Source organism: Anser brachyrhynchus, assembly GCF_964034855.1.
Source record: "Anser brachyrhynchus genome assembly, chromosome: 14".
Lineage (NCBI taxonomy): Eukaryota > Metazoa > Chordata > Aves > Anseriformes > Anatidae > Anser > Anser brachyrhynchus.
The window spans coordinates 13133675-13159094 of NC_137709.1; the positions used below are offsets into that span (position 1 = coordinate 13133675).

The 25420-nt window shown below is 46.9% G+C and overlaps 2 long non-coding RNA genes across 34 annotated transcripts in view; one reads left to right on the forward strand and one right to left on the reverse strand.

The window, feature by feature from the left end:
* The window catches only part of LOC308177688, a 63753-nt gene that overhangs the window by 10469 nt on the left and 27864 nt on the right, over positions 1-25420 (reverse strand). For 12 of the 33 annotated variants that reach the window (XR_013939319.1, XR_013939320.1, XR_013939321.1 and 9 more), the window contains 4 exons: positions 17646-17878; positions 16191-16288; positions 14235-14387; positions 5718-6780 (listed from right to left, as the gene is read on the reverse strand). This is a non-coding gene — a long non-coding RNA (uncharacterized lncRNA). The other 21 variants (XR_013939306.1, XR_013939315.1, XR_013939305.1 and 18 more) reach the window with 19 other exon arrangements.
* Positions 17760-19781, forward strand: LOC308177689. Its single transcript, XR_013939338.1, has 3 exons — positions 17760-17897; positions 18002-18293; positions 19088-19781. It is a non-coding gene; the product is annotated as an uncharacterized lncRNA (long non-coding RNA).

Sequence of the window (25420 nt, forward strand, 5' to 3'; positions counted from 1 at the left end):
ATATGCATATATATATATAAACACAATCCTCCTTCACTCTCTCAAAAGTCAAAATTAACTCCAGCTGTGCCAGCAATGCAGTTTGCAGCAGATGTGGCCGTGTGCTGCCGGAAAAGCAGTGCAGGGGCTCAAGGACTTCCCCGACCACCGCAGCGGCTGGGAAAAACGCGCTCTGTGCTGCTACATCCCAAACCACCCCCTGGCCCTGCCTTTTTGACAGCTTTACTGCCTGACCCTCCATGCAGAAAAGGATTCTTGGCCATTAAATGGTTTTAGTACAGTCAGGGGGAGGCATTTTTGCCTGGCCCTGGCTGTGCTCTGCCTTGGGGATGCGTGGAAGTTTGAGGGCAGGTCCCTGGGGACTGTTGAGATGTCTGGACTGCTTGGTCATGGAAAAAAATTTGGGGTACCCTACGCCCAAAGGACAGGCTGTGCACAAACGTCACCTCCTTCCAGCACCCGCAGTAAGGGCACTGCTGGTCCCTGGGGATGAGCTGAGCCACGAAGGGAGCGGCACCCGCGTCTCCTGCAGCCTCGGCCGTGCCCCAGGCACCGGCCCCTCTCCTAATCGCCGTATGCTCTTCTCCTGGTGGAGCATATGGCTCCCCGTATGCTACTGCCGTGTCCGATCTCATACGCTGGCCCTGTTGCTCTTAAGCAGCAGGCAAAAATGTCTCAATATCTTGGCACGTGAGCTCCTGAAAGGTTTGCACAGGGGATGGAAGCGATGTGTTGGTACCCCTCGCTTCAAATGTTTAGGAAACAAGTGCACTGCACAGCCCAAAGTGCCTCCAAACATGTTCCCCACCTGCGTGGCCGTGCTGGCTTTTGGAGTATCCAAATGAGGGAGATCTCAGGTTGTGGGAGCAGGATGGGGAACTGCAGATTTCAGCCGGAGGAGGTTTATTGCTTCCAGGGTGCCCCAACAGCACCCACGGCAAGGGAAATGCCAGGGGTCCGTAACCACCAGCAGCACCCCATTTCCTCCTGGGGTAGTGGCAGAAAGCGGGTGACAGACTCACACCCAGGGCCCCAGCTGGGTCCCCTGTCGTGGTGGCCCCAGGACGCTCGAGGGAAGGAAGAGGAACACGCATCAAAAATGTAGGAAACACTTTGTTGGGAAAAAGTTAAGGTAACGGGTGAATCTATTCTAGCCAATGTTTAATAGAAAAAGGACTAAAGCTAGAGACAGCTATAGAGAAATCAGAAATCCATTTTTTAATGGATTTGCCTGTGCTTTAGACTGGTTCCAAAAAGCTTGGAGTGATCCAATTAACAAGGTAATGGGTTGCTGAGATATTTACACTGCTTCTGGACAAGGCTCTGGTCCGGGGTATTAATTTGATTGGGAGGGGGGGGTGTATTGCAGATAACAGTTCCCATTTTTTCCTTGTGGTTATATTCAGACTCAGGTGGTGTTTTTTTCAAATGACTCCCATTATTTCTAACTTAGGGTTTGTTCCCTGTGGGTGTCTGCTCCCCTTTAAAGGAAAGAAAGGCGGATTTCTGGGGACAGCAAGGCTATGCAGTTACCCAGGGGATTGCTGGGGGTCTGTGGAATTGAAAGCAAACCCAAAAGGAAGGATCCACCTCCCGGGGAAGAACATTCCTATTCTGTCTCATTCTGTATTTGAAGAGGTTCAGGTGTTCTGATAAAACACAGCTCTTAGGTTTTGGGGTGTTTTGGCATGAAGCCTTGGGGAAAAGGTGTAGGCAAGCTCTCCTAAAGCTCAAGGGCCTCGTGGGGTTTTGCTGGCTTGTTATCAATAATAGAAACAGCGGGAATGAAACAGCTCCGGCAGCTCTGGGTTTCGTTTCTCCTTCAGCCCTCATGTCTCCAAGGTAAACTATTACATTGCTAATATTGAGTGCAGGGTTGTTTGAAAGTATTAAGGCTCCAGTTCATCAGAGGTCAGGTCTTATTTGATTTTGGCCAATTGGCAATTCCCTGTGTTTGCATCTGTTCCTGGAAGTAAATGTCTTCTCGCTTTCCGCGCCAATGCCGGCAGCGGCTGAAGGCTTCCCGGGTGCCTGGCTGTGGGGAGATCTTTCCCACCACCGCCCGAGGCTGGGGAACAGAAGAATCTGAGCCCCCGTTCCTGAGGTCTGATGTTGAGCCTTTTCCAGCATCTCTGGCTTTCAGGCTGGAGTACCTGGATCCAAGCCTCAGATGGAGTGAAAATGTTTGAACCTCGTGGAGAAAAAATGGTTTGTGTGCAGACCTCAGCCCGCAGCAGCAATCTATCATCCTGCTGCTTCCCGTGGAAGCTGGCTGATCCGAACAGGTGCAGTGGCCAAAGCTCCCGGACACCTGGAGGAGGGAACGGGGCTAGTTTTCAGGGTTCATGCATGGATGCATCCCACATCTACGGTGGTCTTGCACAGTGTGTGTGTTTCCTGCAATGGGAAATGCTGGACTTGTTCCACATGGACAAACCAACTGCCTGTGGGTAACAAGTCCAACCTGAGCATACTGAACACATCATTTTTTTGGTCCTACCAGTGGTGTTAGTCCTTTGGATGATATCTCTTTTGGAAATTTTGGAACATTTCTGCTGTGCAGCAGTAGGGAATGGCCCAAGAGGGCTGTGGATGACCCTTGCAGGTCTGTTCCAGAATATGCGCTGGGAGGAAAGGGCAGTCTGAAATCCTGTGAAATGGAGGAATTAAAAAAAAAAAAAGACCAATGTGATTTTTGGCAGAGGACTCCAAGCCCTGACAGTGTAAACTACTTCATGGTCAAGGGCGACTTCCACTTTGTTGAACGATTTCTGCTTTGGATAAAGAATTTGATAGGGCAAAGTCCTGAATATTTGTGTGACTTCTCCCAGGGCAGATCCCTGGGTTGTGCTGCAGACAGGCGTCCCACCTAGGAAAGGGGATTTACATTACCAGCAAAGGATCACTCCTGAGAACTCATCACAGCTTCCAGGAGCCACCTTGTCTGGCTGTCTGGTCCAGCCCAGGAACCAAGGGATAACCTGCTAGACATGTTGGCATGGCTGATGGTCAGGGACTTCTCAGCCTTCATCTAAGGCAATGATAAGGAGGATGAAAATTGCTTCGGAGCAATTGCCGTGTCAAAAGCTAACATAGCAGGAGGCTTTCTGCTTGCCAAGAGGTGCTGGCAAACCTCAGGCTCATGCATCAGTACACGAAAGTATGAGTCTCTGGACCATGTTGCTCGCAAAGATCTGTAGCCACAAGATTATCTGTTAGAAAATGTATTTCACTAAGATGTCACTTGTTTCCCTGATGCCCTTTCCCAGAATAATTCAGCCAGAAGCATCAGGACCAAGTAGTGGAACTGTGAAGACCAGTGTCCCAAGGAGAGAGGTTTGACTAGGTGGAGGACGTGATGAGGAGCAGTTTGAACATCTCCCAGCCTCACAGGACCCAGTATTTGTGATACCATGGTCGAGTATGACTGCCCCAATAGCAGTGCCGAATGTGGATCTCTCCACAAAGCCCTACATGATGTTTTTACTGTGAGTGATGATAGAGCTGGAAAGACCCTAAAAAAAGATTGATCACAGGCTAAGAACAGAAGCTTTTTTGCCTTTTTTTTTTTTTCATTTTAGTCTGAACAGTTAGGTTTCCAAGCCTTGGTTTTCAGATTTAAAAAAAAAAAAAAAAAAAAACATATCTGAGGCGAGGCAGGCATATTTCATTAACAGTTCAGCATAGTCCAAAACATGACAGCAAGCCTCCATTTAAAATTACCAACACAGACCGAAGCAGCCCTGCTGTGCTCCCTCTTTGCAGAGTGCCAACATCGCTGCGAACCCAAACACCTGGACGTGGCAGCTGCCCCTCCATCTCCATTAGGGCTCCTCTCACGACACAGCTCATTGTCAGGCACTCTTTGCATCTCTTGCTTTCTGACCAATAATTGTTGCTGTCAGCTTGCTCTTATCCCATTTATTATATAGGTAGTTTTATTCGGTTTTATTGCTTCTATCACCTTTCATGTAATCAAGGTGTATTTTCACTGCTTTTCTTTTAACCGATGCAGCTTTTTGTGAACACATTCAGGGCATCTTTTAAAATGATCTTCAGCATCTCTAAATTAATCATCAAAATACTTCCTATGATTTTCCTCCCATTTCCTAAATGTTTTCAGCTTGGCCACAGCATGTGCCTGTCTCAGTGCCCAGGCACGTACTGCATTTGGGTATGGCAACAAGATCAGGGCACAGTGTACCTAGCTAACTACTAATAAGGAGCTTAATTTGGTGATTGGTTCACCCTAAACCATTAGAACAGGGGCAAAGACAGTAATATCCTGAAGGTAATGAATGCTTTGAGCTGGAAAATAATCAGGGTATGTTTCTGAAGCTTCAAGGATGTGTGATTAAGAGCCACCCAAGGTCCCCCAGGAGCTCTGCCTGCAGCCACGGCAGCGCAGGGTGTGTTTATCTCCCTTCACTCAATCTTCTTTGCTCCCTTTAGGGTACAGTCTGGGGACAACGAGGAGAATTCTCCTCCTTTTGAAGAGGCAACTCAAAAATCCCCTGTCCAAGGGCTCTGGCTGAGGAGCAGCGAGTTACCATGTGTCGGGTGTTTTACGGTAGATGCCGGGGGCTGGCTCCTGCCTCCTGGCACCTTCTTAGAGAGAAAATAAATCTTGAATTACCTTGTTTTCATTTCCAATAAAACTGCATGCTGGCAGTTGCCTTGGAGCTAATAATCTGATACGGTGCTGTGCATCTGTGAGTGTTTGTAGCATGGGTGTGCTGGTTCTGTGTTTGAGACTGACAGGGCAGCACTGTATTGTTGTTTTCCTATCGCTATACTGTGCTCCCAGCACATCATAATAAAAAGAAACATGAAGGAAGGCAATTTATCACAATACAAAAATAAGAGGCGTAATAATGTAAATTATGCACATCATTAACCACAACTGTTGCTCTAAAATGGACACAGATGCCACAAGAAAATCACCTTTGAGTTGAAGTCACGACCATTTTCTCAGAACGGCTTCCTTGTAGGCGCTGGAAGACCAATGTGCCATCTTCTCATGAGGTCTGGAGAACTGGCTTGGAGCCCCATTAATGCAGCCATGGCAGCACGAGGTGCCTGCTCCTCCTCGGGGGCCAGGTTGCATGCTCCTCCTCCACTAGTGAACGCGTTGGGCACTGTGGCTGGGATCCATCTGGTCACGGTGTAGGTGGACCAGTCACCACCAGCTCTGTGTCCATTCACAGCAGGTGAAGTCAATGGCACACCTCATCCTACACTAGATGTCAGAAGGGTAGGTGAACTACGTGCCACCCCAAGTACTACATCTCCCCTCTGGCTATGTAGGAAGCCAAAAATAACCACCTCAGGTATCTTACTTGGATGTGTAACACTGCCAGAGGTGAATCCCATGCCACACTGCTGTTTTTTCAAGAAATGTAAAGGGGAGAGGGAAAACCCCGTACTGAATGCCTCCTCCTTTCTAATTTCTCTCCCTTCTTTCCGCTCATTCTTTTCCCTCTTCAAAGAGGACTTCGAACTCTTTCATCAGCTCACCACCATCGCAGGCAAGTGCATGACACTTTGTAGCAGCATGAGTGGGACTTTCCAGCCCTTTCCTACCACCCGGATTCCTAAAGCTGGTTTACTGCAACTTAAAACCTTCCCATGTAGAATTTTCCCCTGCAAAAATTAGACCTCATGAAAATAAATAATTCCCACAGGAAATTTCAATTTGATTACAAATATTGACTTGCTTGGGGGAAGTTAGTTTTTTTTTATTTTTTTAAAGAAAAATCCATTTGGAATCAACATTTCCAAATTAAACATGTATGTTTCACTCTGTTATAGTATTTAACTTGAAAAAAATACCAATTTTGTTTCCAGTGGTTAGGGATTTTAGGAGTTGCTTCCATCCATATTTTTCTGCAAGAGCTGAATAAAAGAGATGTCTTAAAACTGGGCAAAGCGGAGAAAAGATTTGTTTTAATTTTAAAGGATTAAAAAATGTAATATAAAATGTTGTAAATCACTTTCATGCTTCAAAAAGAAAAAAAAAAAGCATAAATAAATGTATTAAAGTGCAGTGATTTTCTGAGGATGTGGCAGCCAGGAGACACAGGGGCTGAGCAGACACAGGAAGAACTTGGTGTTACACTGGCTTAGTGGTGGTAGAGCTGTGGCACGGGCTCCCCAACATTTCTGGGTTGAACCCACAAGCATGGGGACCCTCAGCACCTAGAGAAGACCTACCCCTGAGACATCCAGGCCAACAGGTGTTCGTAGGGATCGCCCTCCTCAGTTTAGGGTTTTGCACTCCACCAAAGCTGTACTTCAGACACCTCTGTCTTGCTTGTGTTTGGGCCTGTGGGGCACAGCCAAAATCAACAGCCCAGGATGTGTATTTTTGCCCTTTTCCCACAGGTTTACTCTTTCCTCACCAAGAGCAACCCTTCCACTCTCAGAAACAGAAAATCAAGCTGAACTGCTCAGGAAACCTCATGCATTTCAGGACGGGTGCTTGGGTGTGAATACATGCCACTTACAGATTTAAAAAAAAGGGTTAGAAACCAACTTAGCTGTATCCAATGCAAGGGCTTTGTCAAGGGAGAAGGGAAAATTTTCTTAAAATTTTTCTTAAAATTTAAAAAAAAAAAAAGACCCTGGCGAGCTCTGTGTCCTGCTTGGTTTTGGAGGTGAAGGACTGGGTAGGAGGAAGAAGGAGCTGAAGGAAAAGCAACCTGATGTAGACGAGGTTTCCATTTACCAACACTAGTCCTGAGAGGGGTACTGATAGGGGCCAGCCTTCAGCCAAGCACACTGCCAAAAGAAAAAAAAATAATAATAATAAAAAAAAACCCACACACATTTCAAAACTGAAAAATGATTGCCACAGGTGACACTGTCTGGAGATGGGGACTCTCTGGGAGCCTGAACTGGGGGCAGAGGGGTTAAGCTCTCCCCAGGATGGGGGCCATCCCAGGTCCCTGCTGAAGATGAGCTCATAGCAAGCTCTAGCAGCTCACTGGAGACATCCAGGTACCAGCCAGAAATTACTCCAGACAGGGGAAGTGCCTTTTAGGAGCACTCTATTAATAGACGTGGATAACAAATAGCTGATAACAAATGCAAAAAGCCCTTGGACTAAAGTCCTGTTTGCCCAGGCAATATCCCCACTGAGCGCAGCAGCCATTAGTCGCAGCAGGAGGCACCAGGAGCAGCTCTCTCACTGTCAAGAAAACTCAGCTCTTACATCAAAGTACGAAAATAAATGCATGATCTATTTACTTTAGCAAAGGTGCAATTTCTGCACCTTCCCAGCTATGCTCCACCATGCAGCTGCCGGGCTCCAGTTAGTGATGCTCGAGCCTGTCTTACAGTGTGCTGGGCGCAGCCTGGTGACCTGCTCGCAGCCCTCCCTGTGTCTGTTGTTTGCTTGTTGCTCCAGCGAGCAGTGCACACCTCCAGCCCTTGCTCTGTGCTTCCTCAATACTCTTTCTCAAACAATTGTTTGTGTTTCGAATATGCTATTCTGTGCAGACATGATTAAGCTGTTTAGGGTGAATGATGTTGCCAATGAGGATAACCTCTCTTAAGGTTAATTAATCATTTGTAAACCAACCTTTGGATGTATACATTATTCATAAGTACTCCTGAACTAACGGGCCAGATCGTTTTCAGCCACTGGGTTTTCTGTAGAAGTCTTCAGTTATTCCATAACCGAGGGCGATTGCTGAGGTACCGGGAGGGCAGTGCCTCTGGGCACCTTCTCTGCAAGATGCCCACACTTGCCCATCATTCAGACCAGAACCCCAGTTTAGGCTGGACCACAGCCCAGCAGCAGCTTTTCTTCTCTACCTGTGTATTTCTTCCTTGAAGCCTGACTGACCTTAAACTATCTTGAAGACTCCTCTCCGGGAGCTTGACATTTAAAAGTGCAGTGACAGAAAATAACTTCTTCTAAAAAAATATGTGTAACTTATTTATCAGCACTAGTAGAGGGAGAGAAGAATTTAAATGAAGGCATACATATACATAGTGCTGCTCAATCGTGACTTTTTGCTGATGCCACGTGGTAGCACCATTTTCTCCTCGAGTCAAGCTGCTCTTTGCATTATGGTGGCAGGTGAGGCTCTTCCCCCATCTTCAAACCTGGGACTGGCTGAGGAGGAGCAGGGATAAGGAAAGAAGGGAGCCCTGCATCTCCTCCTGGGCAGCAGAAGGTGGCTTGGTTAGCCCAGGGTCAGTGAAACCACAGGGCAAGGTTTCAGTCTCAGGGCACTCAAGGAACTAATTTAACGTCTCACAGGCACCAAAAGTGAAAGGCAGGAAACAACAAGCCAGCATTTATGGAGAAAACACCCTATGGATCATTCGTTGTCAGACCGCATAAATGGAAAAAAAGAGAGAAAGAAAAAAAAAAAGAATAAAGAAATCAGAGACTAAACACTGCACAAATTGGTGAGCTCAGGACTCAGGAAACTGCTTATATATCTGTAGGGAAAAGCCTCATGTATCCCATGTTCTACAGGCTGGCAGCAGCAAGAGCAGACCCTGACAAATGAGCTCTTCACCCTGCTCGCCACCAAAAGCTACAGCGAAGCCATGGGGGAGTCTCCTGAACGTGAGGTGTTCATGTATCTTTAATTATTGTTTCAGCCACATAAATCCATGCTGAATTAAAATTCATGATGGTTCTAGGGTACAAGTGCAAACAATTTGTTCGGTAAACTTTGCTCTAATTGGCATTCTGAAAATTTCCTGTTAATCAAGCCCCTTGGGCTCAGTTTACCAGTGTAGTTCTGTCTGCGAATGTCAGTGCTCGGAGGGTGCATGCATGTACGCCGATTTCAAGGGTCTTTATATGATATTAACTCATACACCTTGTCCTCACATTAATTTGCAAGTAATTTTTTAACAACCTTCTGTGGCCCTGCCTTTTATCTTGCTGCTTCATTACTCGCGGCAAGCAAGCGAGCAGAAGAGCCTTTGTAAAACCCGAAACAAAATTGCACTCAAAAATGTCTCAGATCTGGATGCATCTGAAACTCCTCCCAGCAGGAGCTGTGTTTCCAGTGGCACTTGACTCCAAGTGGCCATGGGAGAAATGTGAAGAAATTCAGGCCAGCACAGTAAATGTCAGGCATGCGGGTGGTGCCGCTGCACGGGGACTCCAGCTAAACACACACAAAAACAGGTCCCTGAAGGTGGGTAATGCTGTCCTCCTGAGCTGAATGTCGCCCAAAGAGACAAGGCATGAGCAGACCTGAGTTTGTCATCTCTCTGGAAAACACCAGAAACCCTTCTAGGAGGTGCTAGAGAATAGGGTGCGTGTCAGGGGGTTGCCATCGATCATCCCCTTCCCAAGCACTGTCCTGCAGAGAAGGGTTGGCCAATTCTGGATCTGTCCAACCAATATCCCCTCTGCAGCAATGCCTTGTTGGTTCCACCTGAGGGTCCCACTGTCAGGGGATTTCGGGAGCTTTCCTGTCACACCCCCCCCTTCTGTTCTGCAGCCCTATTATGCTAGTCCTTCAATCGCATCCCAAGAGATTGTGGGGAAAAGGAAAAGCTACCTGAGTGTCTCTTCCCACCAGCACAGACATGGGTACGACAGGCGAACAGAAATAACAAAATAACGAGCGTCTGACAGAGATCAGGGAAGCTGTGGAGAAGCTCTCTTGGATGGAAATACGCTGTAAGGAAATGCAGAACTGGCAGTTCCCTGAAGAGACTAGAGATGGTGCACAACAGCAAACTGCTCCCCTGTGAAAGCAGATAAGAAGCATAATTAGATGGCATTACAGCAGCGGCAGGGTCTGGAAGCTGGAAAGAAATCATATGGAAAGTGGAAACAGGCACGTGCTGGGGGGGAGAATACAGGAATAATACAGGTTCACAGCGTGCGAGCAGCTAGATCTATGGTCCCAAGCTTTCAGAGGAAACCAGCACGGGTCTGCAAATAAATTAGCTGTAAAACAAGAACAGCAAGACGTGTAGGTGCAGAACTGTCGGGGGCAGGAGACAGAGCACTGACTGGGTGTTCCAAGCAGGAATTTGGCCCATGTCCCTTGTTTCAGACTTTATAAGAAGGTTAATTGTGAATGAAAGTTAACAAAACCAGCTTTGAAGGGAACTGTGGAGAAGGCCAGCACAAGGAAAGAAGTTTAAAGCCGTCTGGATATGTCAAATGTATTCAAAATGAGAGGATTTGATGAAATGCCCCCAGGAACATTGAACCCTTGGTGATTATCTTCAAAATTTATGAAGGCATAGAGGTCCCTGGAGATGAGAGAAGCACCTCTCTTAAAAGAGAAGACTTAAAAAAAAATGAATAATCAACTCAATCTCAATTCTCTGCAAGAGGTTGGAAGAAAGTATTAAACGAGCAACTTGTAAGATGTAAAATGATGAATAAAATCAAAGAACATGGGTTTGTCAAGAACCAGGCATGTCAACCCAATTTAATTTCCTTCTTTGATAAGGCAACTAGCATACTTGATGACGGGGAAGCAGAAAACACAGAAGTGAGGCCCTTTGCGTTTTCCCACGGGACAGCCTCAAACAAGCTAAGAAAACACCCTCTAGAAACAGAGTTCAACTCACAGAGTAATTGTTCCTGAAGAGGAAGAATCAAGGGGGAGGAGGTTTCTCCAGCCTCAACCGTCACTCTAGAGGAAGGGCCTTCACCCTTCCTGTCTGTACACCTGATGGGCTGCATTTCTCTGACTTGGCAGTCCTGTAGTGTGGCCACGTCCACAGCTTTGCACAAGGACAGCTGCTTGCCCAAAAGAAATTAAGATTAAACCTTTGTTATGATGACTTCTAGCACCTCACGTTCCTTTACCCTTAATTTCCCCATAACATCAGCATACCCGTGCGTATTTAGCTAGACATGTTTTGATGTAGCATTATCCCATATTAACCCTAGATGCTGGCATTGAGCTGACAAGATGCTTTCAGTGGAGCTTCACTCCACCCACTTTGAAAACAGAGCAAATCTGTAAAAGCAACCTGCAAAGTCTGAATGTGCGTGTGGAGGCTTTACCACTGCTCCGTTCCTGGAACTCCAGACAGATGGATAGATGTGGACCCTTGAAAACTGTGATCAAGCGACTTTGTGAGCTGTAGAACAGCTGCTGGAGAAATGCAGAAACAGAAGCTTTTGATACAGTTTCAAACAATGTGTAATTATCAGGTAGCTGAAAATTAGCCCATCTGTGCCTCGGGAAAAGACAATGAGAAGTTATGTGTTACTAATGGCTGAAAAGAGCTGGCAACACAAAACAGGAAATTTTCAGTAAACTTTTTTTTAAGGTAATGTAATTACACGACGTAATCCCCAAATCTTCCAACTTTTTGGCGTTTTTTTGATAACGCTTATGAGGTCTTCATCCTTCTTTCTTTCTCCTCTCCTCATTGTAGCAGCATGGTCTTTGGCATTTTGAGCAGTGCCAGCTGTCTGGCTGGGCTACCTACAGCAGCAGATGTGGGTGACATAAACTGTCATTGCAACAGAACAGCTAACGACATGTATCAGGTTTTCCTAAAGCAGATTGTAAATATCCGCTGTGCCTTTGCCACAGCCTCGCTATCTGAATGCAAAGCATCCAAGCTTATAATACCATTTTGAACAAAATTTCTGTGCTGGTAGAGTTGGCAGGCCAGAGTCAAGGTCTCTAATCCGGGTCAGTGCACATGCAAGCATCAGCGTGCTTCAGATTTAGGACCCCTTTTGTTTTGTCTGCTTTTGGTCATTGCTGATCCAGCATTCAAATAAAAAAAAAAAAAAAGAAAAAGAAAGAAAGAAAGCATGCTTTTTTTTGTTGTTGTTAAGTGCCTTGAGGATCCAGTGATAAGGTCTTTGGGGGTCGGGGAAGCAAAACTGGAATAGCATAAAACTCATGCAAATAGTCTGGGCAGGGTAAATAGCTCATGATTTTTTTATTCATACTTTTGTCTGTGGAATAACTGGGAGCAAATTGCTTTTTCCTTTCCTAGTTCAAATTATTCAGAGACTTTTTCTGCTGATTTTTGCTATTCTCCCTTTTGCGAGCGTTTGCTCTCGAAGATGGCCCGCTTAGCTCTGAATGGAAAGCAAATGTTGCCTTCACCTTCAGTGAACTTTGAAGCAATTGATTTTACTGGCATAAAAGAAAAGCTGAAAAGCGACTGCTCGTGGCTGAATTTTGCCATTTCACAATTGTCTGTGCAGGAAGAAGCAGGCGTCCCAGAAGAGAGATGACAGCTGCTCTTTCGTCTCGTCCCAGTTCAGCCAACAGCCCTGTCCTCTTTCACATGTGGGGCAAGTCCCACCTAGCCCCGCACTGCCGACATCTCGGCAGCCACCACGTAGATGCTTTAAACAACTCATAATAGGGAGGATTCCAACAAAATTATTCTCACTAGCTTTTGTCTGATAATCTGAGGTCAAGAAAACAAACTGCTTCCTCTCCGCTCTCTCCAGCACTGCGGTGAGAAATGCAGCCAAGCTCCGGCACCGAGAATAAAGGCAGAGTTGGCACAAACACAGGAGCTTCTTAAATGAGTTTGCCATTAGCCGGAAGGGCTGCAAATTGAAGCGAAGATAAGCCCCTTAGCATTTCCCTTCTTTAATCCAAGCCTCATAAAAGCGGAGATGTGTTCCTATTCAGTGGGCTTTATACAGAGGCAGGTATTTCATTTACCCAAAAACCCCTGGATCGGATAAATTATTAATGTTATTTATAAAGGCAATTCTGCCATTCAGCAACTTCTTTTGGATCCCTACGCTTAATCTCACTGCTTAGCATAAGATACACTCCAGTTAAAAGGCAAAATCACATTCCTTTACAAGGCCTGCAAAATAACGGAGTGCTGAGGTGCCTGAAAAAAGGTTGTAGTTTAAATACCGCTTTAAAGACTAATACATTTATCAGTGGCAAACACAAGCACTAACTTCCACTTGCTTGTATCCTCGCTGCGTGCTGGATTGGGCCTCTCTCGCATGCATCAAGAGCCGTCAAAACTACTCAGAACAGCAGAGATGCAAAACACGCCTGTGCTTATACAAGCCTCTGTAAGGCAGTTTAGTGGCTGGGTGGAGCTGTATGGTGAGCTAGCAAGTATCCCTGTCATCTCCTGAAACATGGCCTGTAATGTGTCCTGCTCCCAGGCACCCACATCTGTGACTTTGGTTTCTGCAGGATCAGCCTTATGCCCACCCCAGGGACCAGGGTGTTACCAAGGGCAGAGATGCTAGAAGAAATGTCCTCCGGTCAGGTGATGGAGTCAGGATGCTCAGAGACCAAAAAATGGGTCCTCAGGGACCCTGGGAGAGCCACCACCACAGCAGCATAAAGGATCTCAGCCCCAGGAAAGCTAGCATGGCATGTAACCATGAAGAGCAAGGGAATAAACAGGAGAAGCTACGAGTCCTGGTATTCATCCAGCATCACAATTTCGGTTGCAAATCTGGGGCACGATGGACCACTTTCCATGGCAGAGTGCTGGCACTAAAAAGGTGAAGCAGCACCGCTCCCAGCAGAAGGGTGGCAATTGGTATTTTGGGGTTAAGTGCCAATGCTGAGGAAGAAGAGACTCAGCATCTCTCGAAAAGACATGCTTGATCCTCCAGGAAAGGAACAACGGCTCCTTGCTCCCACACCAGGACTACACACAGGATTAACTAAAACATAATATTCTGAGTGCTTTCGGATGAGAAACATTTACAACTGATGTGTGAAAAAGCATACTTGCAAACACGCATTAGGAGGGACACTACAAAACCCATGAGCAGCATGAGTGCTGCTCTCTGGGGTGTACTGCAGAGTACCTCTGGGGCACCATGAGCAGAGTTTGGCCCTGGGAAGGACCTAGGAAAGAAGCAGCAATGTCAGCTGAACAAAGCCAACACAGAGAAAGAATTTTGGCTTCTGTTTCTAAGCAGGTAATTTTGAATTAATTGAGGGAAAATGATAGGCATCTATCTAAAAAGGCATCTTTTGGGGAAAGTAGGGAGCAAAAAATGGAGGCTGCAGCAATGTGGCATCATTGGGAATTTCCACTCTTCCTAGAAGTGTTGAAAAGCAGAAGAAACACACAAAATCTGGTACTGTATTTGGATAGTTCACGTGTCTGACGCAAATAGCATTTAGAAATGCTACCTGAAATGTCAGAGAGGCCTCTCGGTCTAACAGGGACCGACCCATCTGTCCCCAGAACACAGGGATGGCTGCAGCAGGGCCATGGATGGGGCATCCCCCCAGCAGGGACACCCAAACAAGGACACTCACCTCCCGATGCCCCCACAGGCAGCTCTGAGCCCCACACACGTCCTGGTTGTCACAGCACAGTCACACGCAGCCGTGAGCTGTCCTGAGTGAGCCTTCCACTGAATTTGAGGGCAACGCACGTGTCACATGCAGGGGAATGGTGGCGCCTGGGAGCTGCAGAGAGGTTTGGAAAATTTCTCATTAAATGTTTTCTCCAAGCAATACATATGATCCCCCCAAATCCTTTTTTCAGCATTTTCCTCTCCAAAGCCTGCACTACAAACAGTTTAATTGAACAGCCAGCGCTGGATGATGTTTTGTTTCAGCACGATTTGAACCAAGGCAAAATACTTTTGTTTACTGAACTCCACCTTTTCACAGTAGGGTTACAACAACATGTATTTCTCATAGATGGTGTTGCCTCTAGGGAAGAATGGCTCAGGAGGTTCAGGATTTGTTTTTTCTCCTGGGCTGGGTGCTGAGGACAAGTGGTGGCTCGTGGGTGGTGGTGTGGTTTGCCTTTGATCAGCTGTGAGCAGGGAGGGCTCCTGTGGCTGCGCTTGGAGCTGGAGATGTCTACACTTTGGGTACCACAGAGAAGCGTGCTTTTATGTCAAAAAAAAAAAAAAAAAACAACCTCATAATAAGATTTTAAGTTTGTTCAGGGAGCTGGAATGAAATATTTAAACACAGCACCACAGCAGCTATTCTTACAGAGATGCTGAAATGCCACTTGCAAATCAGAAATATTTTAAAATTTGCTTTGAAATAGCAGTGTCTTTATGCAACTGTTTGTTGTTTTATTTTTTCCAGGAAGAAACAAATGGGAAGAAAAAAGCTGAGATATTGACCATTTCCTCACAAATGAGATGTCTGCTTTTCAGTCTGTTCTGGTAAGCCTGTTTGGAGCCATCATTCCCATTTGGAGCAGAGAGAATCAGCCTTGAGAGCAGCCTGCGCTGTTGCATCCAGCATTCAAATTATATTATCTTTGTTTCTTACACTGACGACAAGACATTTAGGTTGGAGAACTCCAGTGGGCATTAGAGCTGCTCTGAAGGGCTTGCATGATTTGAAGTAAATGTCATAAAAGAAATCACAAGTTCTCATATAAAAGCACAGATGTCCTACATTTTTTATTTTTATTTTTTGATTCGGGCAGTTTTCACTTTCTTTAGGTATTTGTTTGCAGTTTCTAATTTCCCTGTATATATGCTGTATCTCACTAAATACAAGAAAGCAGCTTGCTTCAGACCCTCTTCAAGTCTCAGATTGTTTTTTATGCAACTCCTGGCTCCTACCAGGCTCCAGCCAGGCAGCCCAGAGCCACCCAAGCTCTTCAGCTCCTGGGTCTGGGTAATGTTCAGGCTGTACCAACTTTCAGTCACCATCAGTGACTGAATTCTTATTCAGCTTTTGAGGTTCAAACTGCTAATAGGAAAGGGTTATTCTATAATAGTGACAAAATATGCTTGAATTCAGTATCTTAGCATGATGAAAAAGCCCAGAGTCCCCTAAGATGATGTCTGACTTAAAAAAGATTTGTGTACAGTTTGTTCATACGGTTTCTTAATACAAAATTCAAAGAACTGCAAGGATAAGACGTTGGCAAGAAGCATAAACACTGCTTAAAAATAACATATGAAAGTGTCACAAGAAATGTACATCACTTATCCAAAACATTAAGGATCATAAATAGCTGATATGGTTGAAAAGAGGGGTAGAGTATGCATTAAAAAAACCTTCAAAAGTGAATCAGGTCTAAACAGACATTGTAGGCAGAGGCACGTCTTGGCCAGTTAAACATACAATGGTAATGTCAGGTTAGTAAAAGATTTTAACGCACAAAAGGCGGCTTTCTCAGCAACCAGCGTGGATGGGACAGATCCAGGGGCTTTCTAGTCCTCAAGCTGTAGGGGAAGATATCGTGGTGATAGGAGATCCTCCTTGGCTCAAGCTGTCCTGTACGTAACCAACCTTTAGGAAGCCAGCAGATCTCCAGCCTGCGAACACCGCTCTTCCAAATCCTCCTTGAGATATGATCAGTGTAAAATCCCATACAAGTTGCAGATGCACTGTGAAATAAGAAAAATTCAGTCTGTTGTAGAAATGCAATAATCAGGATCTCACAGTCTCCTGATGACCCCGATTTCCCCATTGCTTCATCAGCTCACTTATGCTTTGGGCCCTGCTCTCTCCTGATAAAGTGCTCTCAGCCATTTCCAGCACCTGAGCCCACACCAGCCTCTCCTGCTGCTTCTTGGAGCCCACCCACGCACATGCATCTCCCAGGCAAGTAAATCTGGCAGCAATATCGAGCACCCTAAAAGTGTATCCTGACACAGTTCCCACTGTAAGGGTGGAACAGCACCTAAAATGTAGCCATGCTTGAAAACCTACACACAGTGTGCTAGCTGATGCTTTTGGCTCTGTGCTTTCCTCCTTCACCTGCTTCTGGCTGCTACAAACGGGGAGGCGAAACTCCCATGATCACCATGCAGGTGATTAGAGGAAATTGCTGAAGCGCTTGGTGGCTGCAGCCCTGCTTCAGCTCTTGACTTGCCTGCTGGTAAGCTGCCAGTGAGAGAGAAGTGTAGGCATAAAATGAATAGCAGAAGAGATTGCAGGTAATTATGTTTCTTAAGCTGTTAACAGGATTGGCCATTTGATAAATGAGAGGATTTGGGAATGTTTTGTCACTGACAAGCCATTGTAAGATCAGAGTGGAAACGGAAACATTTCTCTTCCATAGCATGAACAAGAGGGGAATTCTCTCGGGACACTTACACACCTTGAAATTTATCTGTAACCTGGATGCTAGAGCATGGAAGAAAGGACAGATACAGGACTCCTTCTCTTATGCATGCCACTCGTTTGGTTTTGGTGCTCCTCCGAAGCCCCCTCTGGTGTCCTCAGACACTTTTGTGCTTTTGTGGTGCCACCCACATTCCCACATGCAGCTTTTGGTGCCCCCATGATCCGAGATCTTTTCCTCAGTGCCCAAATCCCTCCATATTCCCTCTGGTTCACCTGACCTTTTGGTTTGCTTTTGCAGTTCCCCAGCTCACTGGAGATGTGAGAAGGAAACCAGCACTGCTCTGTTTGTCCTTCTGCTCCAGCAGCGCTCCTCTAGGAGGTTTTGGCTACTCCCAGAGCCCCTGATTCCTTCCCAGTGTTCCTCAGGGCTTCACTGTGCCTCTTGAGACATCCTAGAGCTTTTCATCTGCCTTTTGGTGCCCCCCTTGTAAATCCCAGCCTGCTTTTATTGGCCCTCAGAGCCCTCTATCTCCTTCTACATGTCCCCATGATGGTCCTCTGTTTTCTTCTTGGTGCCCCTCAGGGACATTCAGCTGCTTTTTGGTGTCATCATCCCCCTCCTACCCAAGTCCCTCCGTTTGCTTGGGACCCCCAGGAGCCCTCTGTGGGACTCACCCCAGAGATGGTGAATGGGGCTGCTCTGGTTTGAAGGGGTTAGCTCTGCAGTGAGAAAGGTGGTGTCAGCAGCGAATCTCATGGTGTAACATCATGTTAGAAATCTTCTCAGATGTCAGCACTGCACAGTCAGCTGCTCCAGGTGTCTCCTGTGGATGAACCCCTCTGCTGTGACCCCCTGGAATCCTCCACCCTGCATGGCACGGATCCTGCCTTCATTGCAGAGCCTGACACTGGAGGGCAGAGAAAGAGGTAAGCAAAGAATGTATAAAACTCCCTAAAAGAGATCCCTTCTGCTGCTTCTCCTAGGGGTAGCACCAGGGCTGCCTCCCCCAGCTAGGTTACTCTCCTTGCAGGATCAGAGCCTGAGGCCGCACAGGAAGAGAGGAAGGCTCTCCCAGACCTTCATTTCATCTTTTCACCTCCTCACTTTACCTGTTTTTTAGCAGCTAAAGCCAGATTGTTGATATTGCTTTGGTTTCCCTGCAGTTATCAGCAGAGAAGAGTTGCTGGGAGAAACTGTGCCCCCCATATCTCATTTTCCCAGCAGAGCCCAGGCAATGGCCAGAAGAGACACGGTCCTCCCTTCAGCCCTGAGAGCAGTCTGGAGTAAGAGCTGGGTGCCTGAGGAATGGATGCAAGATGAGGGTAATGGAGCTGTCTTCTCTTCTTTGTAGCATGTCCTACACTGGACAAGCAATAGCAGAAATTCAGCAAGACAGTCAGGATGTGCACGCAGCCTCACCTTCTCCCCAGAGAATGGACAAGCAGCCCCCTTTCCAATGCCACCTGCCTGGGGAAGAAGTTTTCCTGACCTTGCCTGGCTGCAGCTCCCAGCGGGTGCTGGCTGCCTGTGCCCAAGGAGCTGGGTAAAGCAGCAGCTGCCCTTTTAGGTGATGTAGGTAGTGGGAGACACACATAAGTTTGAGGATTCCCTTTGGGGAAATAATTTTGGTCTGTTAATACACTTAGTCATCCAGTATGCTTTTAAGAACAGTGATTGCTGCATAGACTGGGTTGTGTGGCAGCAGAAAACCCTCAGCTGTCCTCACACAACTCACCTGGGCTGGGGAGTGAGGTCTGGCAGCCTCAGCCACTCCAGGGGGGCTTCGCCCCATGATCTGCTCCCTCCTGCCCACCTCTGCGCTTAAACCTCATCTCATTGCCCTTTAAACAAAATCTTTTTGGAGACTTCTCCTAAAGGCTTCTGAATAAAGGAAGTCTTTTTTAAAGACTTTTCTTAAATAGCAATGAGATGAGACTCAAGTGCAGAGATGAGCAGGGCCCAGTGGGAGCAGCTGAGGCTCAGAGCTGACGCCCCAGCCTCAGTGAGTTATGTGGGAACAAAAAGCCACCAGGGTTTTCTGCCATCACACAGCTCAGTCTCTGCAGTAATTGCTGTGTAACTTCCAGTCAAGTAGCCATGGCCCCTGTCTTTCCAGGTGCCCTGCTGCCCTTCCCGTGAATAAATGCCTTTTACTGTCCATTTAATGGCAATGTTTATGAAGCACACTGGAATAAGGACTATTCTGTATGTAGCCAGAGCCATGCTTGCTGAGGCCTTGTGAAACGGAGTAAAGAGCAAGCCGGGCTGAAGGGAGCATCTGTGAAGAAGGAGAAACAGCCCCTTCTGGCACCCTACCACTGCAAAGAAACAAGAGCTGCTGCACAGCACAGTGCAGATTTCCTGATGCAGGAACTGTGGAACAAGTAGGTGATCAGGAGTGAAGCCCTGCTCCAGTGATCTGTTAGCGGGGATTAAGTAAACCATGCATTGAATAAACCAGAATTCACACTGTCTCAGTTGTGGCTTGCCCCATTTTTTATTTCCAAGAGCAAAACCTTGCTCTTGTGATGCTATCATGCTCGATTCCTGCTCAGCATCTCCTGTGGTGCATCTCCCCAGCAAGGGCTGCAGGGGGCAGAGCAAGTTGGCAACCACCAGCCCCTTCCACCCGTGGCAGCTGCTCAAGGGGTAAACGAAGGCAAAATCTAGTTCTTTACTTTAAACAAGGTCTCTGGAAAATGAGACCGCTTAGTTCTTGCGGCTCCAGTTGAAGTCTAAAATGGTGACCCCAAGTGGCTGGCAGAGGGGTGGACAAGAGGTGAAGTAACAGTTATTCTTAGTAGCAAGCATCTAGGAAAAGAAAACGTGGGTTTTAATAGAGAAGTAGCAGGATAGGCACTCCAGACACTTCCACTACAACCACTAGTGCTCAGACTCCTGTTTTCACCAAAGCAGAGGCAGGCATGCAGATTTGCACGCTGGGTTTGTGACCCCATGCTCCAGCAGTCCCAGTCAAGCCCAAGGCTTCACATCTCCACACCCCCAGCAGGAGCTGCAGTTCGATCCACAGCCGGGCAGGCAAAAGCTCACCCAAAAGTGCAAGGCACCCACAGAAGCACAACTGCCACCTTGAGTGGGCTGTAGTTCAAGCACTGTTCTTACCATTTAGGAACGGAGGACGGTTTGCCAACCTGCTCCTGGGGCAGATGGACAAGATAGACATCCCACAGGGCTGACCCACAGTGGCAGCCTTTGCCATTTTTAGAACCCTGACAGCCATGGGAACCAGAATGATCAGAAAAAGCTTTTATCTGCAACGAAGAGCATCTGACAGGGGAAGGCCAAGCCAGCTGTTACCTTTAGTCCCAGCCAGCCCAATGAGACATGCCCATAGGCAACCCCAGCACATGAAGCAGATCTCAGCCCAGAAGCCAACTCCCCGCTTCAAACAGCCTCAGCCCAGGAGCTAACCCCCCCGAGGCAGCCCTCCTGCAGCCCCCACGCCCCTGCAAGAGAGGTGCCAGGCCCTCGGAGTGTTTCTCTCAAACAGTGACTGGGAAACAAATGCTTCAGCTCAGATTTATCTGTGCTCCTGCTTGTTTGACCCCATCAGTCTTTCCCAGGGGGTGAGCATGCTCCAGCTGCTGCTTCTGCAGCACAGCACCTTGTGCCATAACTGCACAGCCCTGAAAACAGCACCCCCACCCACTACCACATACCTGGGATCACCAGGCCTCTGCCTAGCAGCAAGGGATTCCTGCCAGGTCCTCCATGGACCTTTTGGGCACAGCTGACCAATAATGGGGTGCCCAGGCCCCTAAAGCCTCCTCCGGGTCAGCCAAGACTTTGGGGCACTTATCCGATGTCTCCTTCTGTGCCCACATCCTCCATCACTCCCTCTATCCTTTGGGCTGTGCTCCTCGACAGGAGCTTCTGCTGCTTCACTGTGGGAAAACAGCATCATTTGCACTGAAAGAAAAGCTCTTCATTAATAAATGAGGGTAGAAACAGACCAACATGGGTCTCCCCAGCACCCCAGGTCAAGCTCCTGTCCTGCAAACTCCACCTCAACAAAAATACTGGCTGGGAACTGGCTTAATGCTGGGAGGAGTCGGGGTTTCCAGCAGTTCCCCCAAATGCCCTGCCTAGCAGCAGTGAGAAGGCAGGAGCAGAAAATGCCACCCTGTGTTTTTTTTTAAGCAACACACAACATTGCTAACAAACACAACCGCTGGGTGCCAAACACAGCATTGTCCCCCACCAAACACAGCCCTGGGTGGCAATGGACAGCAGTGGAGCCCCAGCAATGGGCACATCCCCTTGTCAGGGACACCTCAGAGCTCACAAGGGCATTTGAGGAACCCAGGCACTAGCCATGGCATCTCTGTCCTGCTCCCTGAGCTGTCCCCACAGCTGGTCACACCACGGATAGCATCGGCAGCTGGACGCTGGCAGCAGTGGAGCCATCCTTCCTTCTGGCTCCCCCAGGCTCCAACAGCCACATCCCCCGTCACTGGAGATAGCTTGGGGAGCCCTGAGGAGCTCCCCAGAGCACCTGGCTCTCAGTGCAGGGAGGGCTGGAGCCAAACCTCTCCAGCAAGCTGCAACAACCCCAGAGAAGAGCCTGCGCCAAGGCAGAGGGCTGTCTGCCCCTGGAAAGAGCAATACTTAAAATTATTGCAGTTTCCGGAGACAAAAAGAAAGTAGACCAGCATGGTACATGCTCTAGAGGGGCAGCAGGAATTCAGGTAGAGCATTGAACAATGTGAGAAAAGGAGCCAGCCAGCATGGCCTTGGAAATGGTGCGATGTTATCAGTTCATTTTTTACAGAGGAGGAGAAGATGGTACAATAAAACTTGCTTCTAACGTTATATAAAAAGAAATACAGGGACTTCAGAGGGTGTAGGACTGACTCAAAGACATCCGTTCTAGCCATTAGACTTTATTCCTTCTCTTCAGAAGGATTTTTCCCAAAAAAGAAAAAAAACCACTCACCTGTAGCTCTTTCACCAGCTTGAGAGGCACTGCAGCACTCAACTAACCCAGCTCTTTCCCCAGCAGCCCCAGCACAACCACAGCAACAAACTCCACTGCTGCAATTTGAGGATGTGGCTGCAGCTCCAGCCCTCAACTGCCAACCTCTGCCTCCCCTCAGCTACAGCATCGCTGGTTCAGTCCTGCTGGATAAATCATGTATTCATTTTCTACTCTTTTTGGTAAAATGGACATAGTATAAAAACAGAACTGCCTTTAAAAAAAAAACAAAAACAACTTTTTCTCTCCATCTACCAGCAACCAAGACACTTGAGCTAATCTAGTTTGGTGTTGGCAACCTTCAGCCTCTTTCCATTATCCTTGTGGTGCTGTCTAAATATATGAGTTCCCTTGCTTGGGAAGTGGTTACTTCAAGATTGTGGTGAGTGTCTTCCCCTAGAAAGACCTGTAAGTAACCTTACTAATCAATCTGTAAGTTTTTTCAGCTGCTGTCCAGGTTAGGTTCCATGTAGCTATCAGAACAAGGCACTAAGATAAAGGAAGGACTGTGTTTCTGAAAGCTGACAAAGAGAAAAGGGTGTCCTTCAAAGGATTTCTTTAATTTCAAGTGGCTGTTTCTACTCCCTGAAACCTTCCACGTGGTTTTCAGTACTAACCTGAACCCTCTGTTTCGCTTTTGGCACACCCTCAGAGGCTTCTGTGTGTAGTACGGTTCTCATACCTCATCTCTGAGTTCTTCAGAATTTGTCTGCCCCACGGAATATGCTGTGCTCATGCAAAGGGAGGTTCTGTATGTACCTAGACCAATGTCTGGAGTGATTCAGCTCCCCTGACCACATCACAACAGCAACACAGAGGGATGTTTAGAGGCATAGCACAAATCAGCCTAGTCAAAACATACACCTTTTCCCTACGTGCTCCCCATTTTGAGTTTTGCATATTCTCACTCCTCCATCATAATAACGAGTCTGTCTGCAAGAAGTATCTTAAGGCTCCACTGCTTGCTAGCAACCACAAACCCTGTATGACAGATGAACCAGAAAATAATAGGGAAGGGTTTTCCCACAGAGAAAGAAGTAGCCCCAGCACAGAGTTGTGAAAGTAGCAGCAAAGCCTCCCTGCTGAAGGAGTGCTCCGCAAAGGCAGCATGCTTAGCACACTGTCTCTCTTCCAAACATTAGCCCCACTCTCCAGCCAAGACTGGAAAGGACAGGACGGCCCTTGTCCTTGGTACCCAGCACTTGACAGAGTAACTGCAACTTTCTAGTTAATCTAGTGGAAGGAGTTTTGAAACAACTTGAAGGAAGCAACATGAATATGCACCAAATATAGTTGAAACCTGCTGTCTATTGAAATGGCTCATTAATACTGCACAGACAAAGCAAATGAGTGATGCTTACTGCAGAGTTACCAGTGAACATATCTGTGCTCGGATTATTGAAGCAGCACAGAATATTTCACCCCATATGGTTTGCCTGAAGAGGCTGTTTCAGATAATGGTGCTCATGTTGTTTCCATGGAATTTCAATATTCCCCAGAAGATGCTCACTGGAGCACTCCAGAGCAACCTTGTGTCATTTGGTGCCGCGTGAACTAGCAGAATGCTGGGTACTTACAATTAAAAGTGGATTACAAAAAAAATAATAATGAGGATCGAAATAGAAAAAAGTAAGCATAAAATGTTTTCACCAGAATCAGGTTAGTAAACCTAACTTTCAACAGAATTTTTTCATGAAAAGTGTCACTCACAAAGTAATTTTATGTACACGGATAAAATTAATCAAAATCACTGGATGAAAACTAGCATAAGATTAAGTATCCGCAAAATATGCCTAGGCACCAGAGATCTCTTGGCAGGAAGGATGGAAAGAAAGAACTGGGACTCATGCTCCATCTGCTACTAATGAAAATGAAGAGATACAGTGGTGCGAGTACAAGACAAAGGTTCAGTACAGAAAAGCCCTTCAGATTGAAAGTGCTTTAACTGTAGTTATGAGAAAAGAAAGCCACTGGGCTTTAAGGTACAAAGAACACAAAAAAATCTACCTACTCAGACAAATCAAAGAGGCTTGTACTCTCCCTGCTCTCATCTTGTCATCTGTAGTGGGTGCTATGGAAAAAAAATACAGCATAATATAAATATATATTCTTTCCTAGATAATTTTCTGGACTGTCAATTAATAGCTTGTGGTTGCAGAAATCTGCAACCCAAAGCAAACACAAGTGAACAGAGGGAGAGGATACAGCACTAGGGCAGGGAGTTTGCTAGTCCACGCAGAAGCAGCTGTGTGCATGTATTTCTCTGTGTATGTATTCTGTACGTTTACCTGCCCGTATACTCTGCACAGGGTCAGCAGAGTGGTGTCAGGAGGCTGGCGTGACCAAGAGATAACAGCTTTGATGAAGGAATGAGGATCTCTAACATAAGCTGATGCAGCACAAGGGATATGAAAGTCTGGGGAGCATAAACAGTTTTTGAAAGGGGGGCGTGGGGGCAGATTTTCCACCTGAACTCTAATGATCATGCCATAATCTGTAAGCCTGCCACTTCTACTGCCTGCCGTACCTCCAGCCCTGCTGCAGCTGTACCAGGATGCCTCTCCAGGCAGAAGGAGCACGGGTAGCCCTGCCCAGACAGAGCTCTGCCCGAGGCACTGCAGCTGAAAAGATGCAATTCTAGTATCCTAATAGCCTTCTGGGTCCTGATACCTGCAAATAACAAGGTTCCTGAGAACAGCAAGATGCTGTCATCCTTTATGAAGACCTTAAGTAGACTGTGTCTGAACAGACATGCTGTGCTGGTGGTTTCACGTATTTGCTGCCAGATCTGCATGGGAGGCACTGCGTGGTGCTGGGCTCTGTTCCACATTCTTCACAGGGAACACAATAGAACGAGCACTGATCTTTCCACCTCTACCCTGTAGACTTTCCCTGGCCCCACCTCTGTGTATCCAGCTATTTTTTCTCCTCTTCCTACTTCACAATTATTTACCTTCTACATCCTCCTACCTGCATTGCTTCTGAGGTCTGCCAGCACGTGCTGGGTCCTCTGCTGTGCATTGCAGGTAAAATCCTGCTCGTGCCTGAAGACAGGAGTGGTGCTTGTTGTTGGACAAGGTCTCCGCGGAATACATCGCTGAACACTGGCAAGTCTCAGCTGAACACGTAAACTAACACAATGAGAGACTTGTGACATGTCAGATACAAAAGGAAAAAAGAGAAAGGCACCAGAATCGTTCACCAGGGTTACTCCTTTGCTAAATTTAAAGTCCATACTTCAAATATTAAAAGACTCCAGCTTGTCAAAAGTGGACTATATTGGACTGCTACTGGGGGGTATATGTACATATTATTAAATATATAATACAAAGATATATGTACGTATTTAAACACCAGAGAAATTGTACATTTTTCCCAATCCACTTAGCATTTAACCTGGCACTTTGGGGGGGGGGGGGGGGGGGGGGCAAAAATTAGCAGACTGAGTCAGAC